The following is a 9,353-nucleotide window of genomic DNA, read 5'->3' on the forward strand; positions in this document are numbered from 1 at the left end:
TTCTTAGAAGTGCCCGTAAGAAGACAGTACTTAAACTTTTGCATGTTTTGAGGGACTGTGTATTATTTAGGACTGTCTATTAATCTGGAAAACAAAATATATATATAAAATTGTGAAGCATTCTCATATACTGAAAAGCACACAGAATAGGAATGTACAGCTCTGTGACTGATCACAAAGCAAATTTTAGTGTGACCATCATGTTTGGCCAGAAACGGGGGCAACATTGTCAGCACCCCAACAGCCTTTTCCATGCCCCCTCGTGGCCCCTGTCTTCTTGTCCTGCCATCTTCCCCACCTAGGAGAACCACTGTCTTCATGAAAGTATTTTAAAAAACATACACTTTCAAATTAATATGAAATAAAAGCAAATCTTCCTTATTTTCCCTTTTCCAATTTAGGTTAATTTTTCCTCACCTTAGTCTGATTGACTTTAGGGGTCCTGAAATAGTTTGGTTCAATACCTACAGTAGTTACAAAATTGTGATCTGGGCTGCCCTTTGTCTGTGTCTATATAGGCAAAGCTGTGGTCTTCATCAATTAATCACTTCTGTAACTTTTTGTAGCTTATACATACAGCTGTGAGTTTACAGAAAGTCCATTTATCTTGAGAGAGGCATTTGCTTTCGTGTAAACAGTGGTGAGTACACCCTGAACCATTTAAAGGGAAGGAGGAGAAAAGAAAAGGAGCTTGGAATCCTAACATTTACTTACTCAGGTTCTGAGTGCTTTTATGGGCTTGAGGAGCTGCTGCTTTTTTTTTTTTTTTAAATAAGTTGTTAGAATTGCTGGCTGCAGCCACCTCTGATACACCTGACGCTTCCATTCATTGTGGAGAGAGTTTGGCGTAGAGAGGGTCTACCTAGAAGAAAGAACGGACGGCCCAGATGTCTGGTCCACTGGAGTGTGCCCCATCAGGAGGGCTGGGCAGTGGAGCACAGCATTAGGAAGATTTGGAAAGACCCTGCAACTGGCAAGAAGGCAGCAGCCCCCACCCCTTCTGCCATCCTGAAGGCAGTCTGGGCCAACCTCTTCAAGTTCATGTCAAGGTTTACGAGGGTCAGTGTTTGTGCTGGCCTTGACAATTTCACAAATTGCTGTGTAGTTGTTTTTATTAGTTTTATTCCAGCTGTTGCTCCAGGGCCCTTCTGGCAGCCAGGCCTTCCAGGCCAGCTTGGAATCCCTTGTTAATTGACTCAAGTCATGAAAAGGTGCCATCTGCTTTGAACTCTCGCCTGTTCCAAGGCTGGACAAATCCCAGGCGTGCACCATAGGAAAAGCCATAATGAGGCTCACACCTCCAAGTCTGCAGCGCCCAGCTCTGTCTGGTCAGCTGTTAAGTGCAGAGGTGAAGTGCAAGCCCAGGGGGATGGGTCCGAAGAGTAAACAGACCATGAGAATGTGCTTCCTCCTGGGTCCTAAGTGATGCCAGGCTTGGGAGGAGATTTCACAGCATTCCTGTCAAAACCCTGCAGTTAACAGCACCATGATGACCCAAATAAATTCACAGATACCAGTTACTCCGTGTTTTCACTTCACACCAACTCTCCACAGATGCACCTCAGCTTGGGAAAAACTTGGGAAGAGGCCTCAGTGAGATTTTTCCTGTGAAGCTATTAGTTTTATCCCACTTCAGAGAAAATAAGAAAAATCTTAAGGAGGTTTAGAAGCAGGGCCACCTGATGTAACTGATGTGTACTGCTGCTGAAAACACTTTCTGATTTCATGTTTATTGTTTAAAAGTTATGGCAAGGGCACTGCCAATAGAACAAAATATTTATCGACTTTTGTGAAACATCTCCCAACAGTAGCGTTTTTTAAAAGTGTTACATCAACTGTAGTGTGAAACTGACTTCTATCTCCTCTAGTACAATGTGTAATCAGACTATCTCTCCTTGATAAATTTTAATACTTTAAAATGAGCCCAAGTTCAAGCACACCCTATCTTAAAGTTACATCTTGAAGAAGGGGGTCCAGTATGCTGTTGTTTGTTGATCAGGAGAGATGAGTCACTAGTGGAAATCAGAAAACAGCGTGTTTACTAAGGCTGGAAAGATCGTCTCAAAATGTACCACTAGTGCAGGGCATGGTAGGTAGCTGAGTGGTGGCAGGTGGAGGGGGAATTAAATTAAAATAGATTTAAGAGACATATCAACGAAATGCAATGTGTAGACCTTGTTTGGACAAACCAACTGTAAAGCAAACAAATGAACAAAACATGAGACAACTGGGAGAAATAAGACACTGACTAGACACGTGATGACATTAAGGAATTCTTTTAAAAGTGGTACTGTGATTATGTTAAAAAAATGGGTTCTCAACTTCGCATCTTTTGGAGATACGTACGTAGTTACAGATGAAATGATATGATGTCTGAAATTTATTTTAAAATAGCCCAAAGGATCAGGGTGAGGGTTAAGTGTGTGTGGTACAGTAAGGGAGGCAAGAGATGAAATAAAATTGGCTTTGAGCTGATGATTGTTGAAGATGAGAGAAGTAAACAATAGTAATGGGTTTACCGTATTATTCTCCCAACTTCTAGGTGTTGAATATTTTCATTATGAAAAGTTAAAAATAAAAGACCTCAGTGGGCTCTTACCTCTGTTAACTTTCTTTGGTAGGAGAGGGAAAAGGTAATTAAGGATTTCCTTTCCAAAACTGGCATACAATTTTTACCTTTATCAAATTTACAGTAAAGAAATCTCATTGGGCTCTTCCTAATCTTATGATTCTTTGATTAGATGATTCTGTGAGTCTGTGATCAACTGATATACTGATCATAAAAATCATCAGTAGTGGTTCCACACTGGGGCTGGAGAAAGGCAGAAAAGGAAGGGACTACTTCCCATTGGGAAGTTTTCGTTTTTTTACTTACACAAAGGGACCTGGTCTGAATATGTATAATGGGGTGGGGAGATATGGGACAACAGAATGCTATACTTTGGGGCAATTACAGAAATATGAGTGGAAAGAATAGTTACGGTTTGTGTAATAAAGTTCATTTTCAAGAAATTCAATATCCTAGGTGCAAAAACAATTTATACCTTGGACTGGATTTCCAATGCTATCACATCTGTATTAGTTAGCCATGCCATGTAACAAAGTCCACCAAAGTTTAGTGGATGAAAACCACAAACAGTTATTATCTCACAGTTTCTGAGGACCAGGAATCTGGGCCCCACAAGATACTCCTTGGTCACCCCCAACACCCCTTAAGCAATGCATGGCAAGACTGGGTGTATAAAACCTCCAGTTCTCTCATCTCTCAAGTGCCCTAGTTCTCTCTTCCTTGGGTTCAGCATTCTTTCCGAATGAGACTGTTCTATTTCTCTATTTAATTTTTTCCTCTTAGAGGTCAGCACACAAACACTTTTCTCTTTCAGTTCCTTGTCGGGTAGAGACGTGGTAGTTACTAATGGCCAGTCCCAAAGTCACTCTGTGCTTGTGGAAGCTGGATGGACTGTGGATTGATCTCTGGATAGCCATTCATTCATTCAATAAGCCTTCACAGAACACCTACTATGTGCCTGTCTTCCTGTTAGGTTTTGCGATAACCAAATGGGTAACAAAATGAATGAATGAGTAAATGGCCAAAAAAGCTTTACTCATTAGAAAGCTACAAATAGCACCTGAGTTTCTGGACATGAACTTTTTGGCTCTCTGCCCTTCACACACAGTTATATTGGGACTAAAAAGAGAAAATCCTTTATTCTTTTACCTGCTGTGTTGTTTTAAATTTTTATCAAAATGTACAATGCTCAAAAGCAGCCCAGACAGAAAGAAAGCTATGGTGTCTAAAAATGTACAGATCTAACTCATGGTCAAGTCAGCAGTCACACCTCTATCAAGGGTGGGATGCAGATTCTCAACCCTTTAACATTTTTAAAGCTGCCACATATTATTTCTTAGAATGGTTTTAACTACCCAATGGTAATGCTCACCAGCCCTTCTTCAGAAGTTGTGTAGTCTTTCATAAGGGACATTTAATTTTAGTTAATCGAATCAGCCATTTATTTCATTTTTCTAAACCCTCCACCACCCTCAGGCAATCTAAAGAAATTTCTCCCCAAAGGGAAACACACTTTTGGACACTTTCACATCAGCACTTTCCACTGTTGCATTCAGCAGGTTGGAGGGGACAGCATCTCAGGGGTTTGCTGAATGTCTGGCACAACGGGGTGCATAATAGATGCTTATAAACTCTCATTTGACTAGTGGATTGATATAAATTTCATTAGAGCTTGGGTTTTGTTCCTAGTGCCTCATGCCTCCTACTTTTTAGATGCACAATGACAATGTTTGTTGAACGAATGCATGAGTGAATATTATTGGGAACTAATGAGCTCTGTAAATGTAAAAATCTGCTCTAAGGTTGACTCATTTGATTCTCTTCTAGCTCTGGACAGTAATATTTGGCATGTCCAGGACTTCAGAGTATTTTCGCTTATGTTCTGCATCCTTTTTGGGAAGATGAGGAAGAGGTCAGCAGACAAAGGCACCCTTAACCAACACACCAATCTGACCTGCTCCTTCTCATCCATTCTTGTGGGAAGTACCAGTCCAGTCGTCACTGAGGTACAAAACAACTACAACAACAACAGCAACAATGAAACACCCCTGGGTTTAGCTGTTACTCCTTTTCCTCTTCCAAGAGTGACATGACTCAAAATCCAGAAGAGCAGCCCAAGGGGCTGAAATAATGTGAGACAAGAAAGTTAGGAAGGAGTAAGACTTGGGAGTAAGAGCACCATTTCTGAGCCATTCTTGGGGACCTCCACTGTCACCTGAGGCCTGGCTTGTGTCTTGGCTCATGTTGGGGAATGCTTACTCCCTACTCATGATGTTCATTCCATGTGGAGGGCCATCTATTACAGCAACATTCCTGGCCTTTCCATACCCTTTTACTCATCCCTCCCAGGAGAGGATGAGTGACATAACAGCGTGATGAGTCTGAGACAGGGAACTGAACTGTATGGCTCCGTTTCTCCCTCTTTTGGGTCTGGCCTGCCAGCACAGAGGCCTCCTCCTGCTCTGCTCCTGCATCCTCTAGAGAGAGCAGCCTCTGCCTTGTAATTATTCAGAGCTGCCTGTGACAGGGTGGGGAAATCTGCGTAATTCTGGGATTCAGTATGAGAAAGCTCATTATTACTGGATACCTCAGACACATCTTCCCACCCAGCCTTTCTGAGTAATGTCTTAGTCAGTTTGGGCTGCCGTAATAAAAATATCATAGACTTAAATATTAACACTTATTTCTCACAGTTCTGAAGGCTGGGCAAGTCCAATATTAGGGCCCAGCATGGTCAAGTTCTGGTGAAGGCCCTCTTCCTGGTTTGTAGATGGCTGTCCTTTCTCTGTGTCCTCACATGGTATAGAGCAGAGATAGGAAGAAAGTTCTCTCAAATCTCTTCTTATAAGGGCACTAATCCCATCCTGAGGTTCTCACCCTCATGACCTAATTACCTTCCAAGGTCCAGTCTCCAAATACCATTATATTGAGGGTTAGGGTCTCAACATGTGAATTTGGGGGGCCATAGCAAGAAGTAAGAATGTCTTATCTTCATCTCTGCCTGCCTTATTTCTGTGACTTTCTCTCAATTGGTTCCAAACTTGGGTGCAGAAGGGATTCCCTCAAATACCAAGAGCTGAGGTCTAGTATTTGAGTGTAGGGGTGTTGATGTGGCTAAAAGGACCAGGGACAAGCAGATGGTGTTTCTTTGGTTCAGCCCTTAACCAGTTAGCATGGAAAAAATCCCATTTCTTTCTTCATGTACCTGCATCCAAGACTGCCACAGAGCTTTCCTACAGCTTCCACTCCCTCCTCTGCATGAGGTATAACCCTCTGCTGTTGCTGTTTTGCTGCAGACATTTTTTTCCCCAGCATCCTCCTTAAGATAACATTATGAGAAGGGGGGAATGTTAGGAGCAGAGAGCAAGAAGAAAGGGCAGAAGCACTCCAAGGAACAGCCCTCTAGGGCCATCCTTCTTTAATACAAACTGACTCTTCTTCAATCAAGTGGATGCTTTGAGACTCACATTTCATTAGGCTGAGTTTTTCCATGGGGCACCTGGGTTCCACATGCAAATAAAACTCTTCAGGAGCCAACCTCAAAAGCTGACCAGGCTATGTCTGAATCTGACATATATATGCAATAATGCCAATATATATGATACACTATTTATGCACAAATATCTCTTAGGATTTAACATTACAGATGGATACATATATGCACCAAAAAAAGTGTGCACACATACATTTGCTACATGTAATAGGACAACTGTTCTGCAATAGTTTTTAAATTTCAAAGTCAGTAAAGGTAAGGAAGGGACTATTTCCATATTTCTGCTGCCCTCAAGGTTAACTCTTTGAATCAAGCCTCTCTTCCAACTTGAGATTTAACTTCCTTGGAAAGGGAATATATGGAAGACAAGTTAAGGACCTAGATCCTTTTTCTGGCCACATCACTAGCTGTTTGACCTGGGGCACCATCCTCCTGCTTCACTACCTGAACTTCACCGCATAGTAAGTACAGTGGAGGCTGGGCTGCATTGACTCTTTTAGCTCCAAATAGCTAATGATTTGTAGGTAGCCAGAGAAGGATGTGATTGAAGGGAGAAAGTGGTGAGGTTTGAAGAGACAGGAATTATAGTAGCCCTCATTCACTGGAAAGCTATATATTATGCCACTGACAAAAGGATATGGATCCAGATATTCCAAGTTAATGCACTGCCTACCTCATCAATTATTGCAAGAATGATATAGGCAACAGTGGTCAGTTTCGCACCCTTCAAAAGAAAGACATTTATAGGTGTGACCATTCTAGACAGAGTTAGTACTCTGTGTGTGTGTTCACGCAGAGAGAGAGAGAAAATATGCTGTGTGCTTGGCACTCCACTGGGAGCTGTGAGGGCCACAGTGGTGAACCAGCCATGAACCCTTGAAAATTGCTTGCCATCTCTGGAAAGGGAGGTCAGCTACATGCTCTGGAGAAACTGCTCCCTAAGAGTGGGACAGGTAAAGTGATATGGAATTTGGTAAACTAGAACTGATACCTAAAACTTTCTTTTTAAGTCATCAAGAATTTACCAGACACATCTCTTCAGGAGAGGGCCCCATGTAATTCATGCTTGGCTCTCCCACCTTGCCTATCCCGTGGAGGCATGATGAATACTTATTGCATGTACTGGCAGCACACTATTTACAAAACACTGTGCTTGAATTGTAGTTATGCAGGAACATATTTAGAGAAGCTTTTGTCACAACTCTGTGCTAGAAAGATCTGATTCAAGATGCTTAAACTGGGTTTCTTACATATTTATCTTGGTCCTGTGTTCTCTGTTTTCCAGTTCCTCCTCATTTGAGCTCTTTCTCTTTCTCCAAAAACAGTTAGATGGCTTAATCTAATGGAACTGTGACTGCCTTACTAGAAACACAGCATTGTGCAAAGCTTGCTTTGTGTAAGATTACCTTTAATGCCTACCCCGGCACGTGAGCGTGACATTCACTTAAGGCTTTAAGGCTGGAAAGAACATTCTTAAAGTAGGAGAAGCAAAATGGCTCTAGGTTCCTGGTGCACATATTATGCTCCGAGCCATAGCTACTGTTGCTATTATTATTAATAATTAAAACTACTCGTTTAATGCTCATGGCAAATCTCCAAGGTAGGAATCATTGTGACCTGCAATTTACAGAGGAAGGGACGTGCAATTTGTTGAAAGTTATACTGCTAACAAAAGTCAGAGCCAGGATTCAGACCAGACTCCAAGATCATTCCCTTTTGTTGAATGATTTAATGAATGAATGACTGGTGATACCATGATGGCACCAGCTGGATTTTCACCAGGAATTGACCTGATTGTTGATGTTCTGCAATTCTTTTGCTTTTTCCCAAACACTGGCATGATTCATTATCTAAATTCAAGTTATCTGATGGGTCTAGGCCATGGTACTCTGTTAAATTCACAAGCTCACTTCATAACTAAGCATTTTAGTGAAAGAGATATTGTCAATCAATTAACAAATTTTGGTCTTTGTATATTGATACCTAGGTGCCCAACAAGGTGAATTTATGGAAAGTTGGGATTCAGATACTATCAAATGTTCATTTCAGTTTCTTTCTCAATTCTAATGTGGATACTGGACAGTAGCACTGAGTAAATTTCAGCTTGCTGTGCTCTCCCCTCCCTCATGTGGAGTAAGTGAACCCACGGTGAGCACCCAGGAGGCCATTGGGGCAGATTATACCTTGGAAGCCAGTGTTTGAATATTGAGCAGTAACTTATGGTTACTATTTAGAATTTCCTCATTCTTCCTTTTCTTGTTCTACCGGTTTTGAAGCCCTAGGTGTTATTTTGCTGTTTGTCCTGATAATACAGGCGGCTAAAATGTAAATCATCCTTAAGGACTTAAAGAAGGAATGCCACAACAACTCCGTGAGGGAGGTGTCATTACTGTCATTTATAGACGTTCTGAGAGTCTAGGTGCCCAGCCTGGTCCACTGACCCCCAAGTTCAGGGCTTCTCCAGAGCCCAAGGCATTCTCCTGGGAGCATCTCTCCCCTTCCCTCCACCCCCCACTTGGAGACTGTCACTTGCCTTGGAGGCAAATTCTTGTGGAGAGTCCCTAAAGCTTTAGATTTTCCAGACTATTCCACAGCCTCTCCCAGAGATCAGTTCACAAGAGCCGGCCCTGAAACACAGTGATTTCTGTGATAGATACTGACTTTTTGGTATTTCCTGCTGGGGTTCTGTCTGGGTGGAGTTCTTTCTGGAAGCGCCAGAGTTTTCCTGTTTGTGCAGTTGATTCTGAAAACCTTAAATAAACTCTGTTGTGATGTGTTCAGAATCATAACAACTCAACAACTATGTATTAAGCACCTACTATGAGCTGGCACTGTTGTAACAGCGGGCAATATAATGGTGACCTCAGTAGACCCTACTTTCAAAGAGCTTTCAGTCAGGTCCAGGACACAGATTAGTAAACAGGCATCTGCCTTCCACGTGGTAAGGGCTTTGAAGGACAAAGTCCAGGGTGTTGGAGGTGGGGTGTAAATAACAGGGGCAGCAAACCTGGCCTCAGGAGCAGTAGGGCTTAGGGGTGCGCGGTGTGCCAGCAGAGGCTTCCCAGAGCCAGAGCTAACTAAACTATATCCTAAATAGAATTTTTGTAGAATCTGTTCTCAATTATCTGCATGTAAGTAGATGATTTCACTTTATTTGCAAGAAAACTTTTTCCAAGCCTTTTTTCAATGACTTGAGTATCTCAACTCCCTCCAGTTACACTGCATGTTAACACAGAGGCACCAACCCAGAGAGTCTGTCCTGCCCAAAGAAAGGTTTGGGACAGGATGAAA

Source organism: Camelus dromedarius, chromosome 10, assembly GCF_036321535.1.
Source record: "Camelus dromedarius isolate mCamDro1 chromosome 10, mCamDro1.pat, whole genome shotgun sequence".
NCBI classification, from domain to species: Eukaryota; Metazoa; Chordata; class Mammalia; order Artiodactyla; family Camelidae; genus Camelus; species Camelus dromedarius.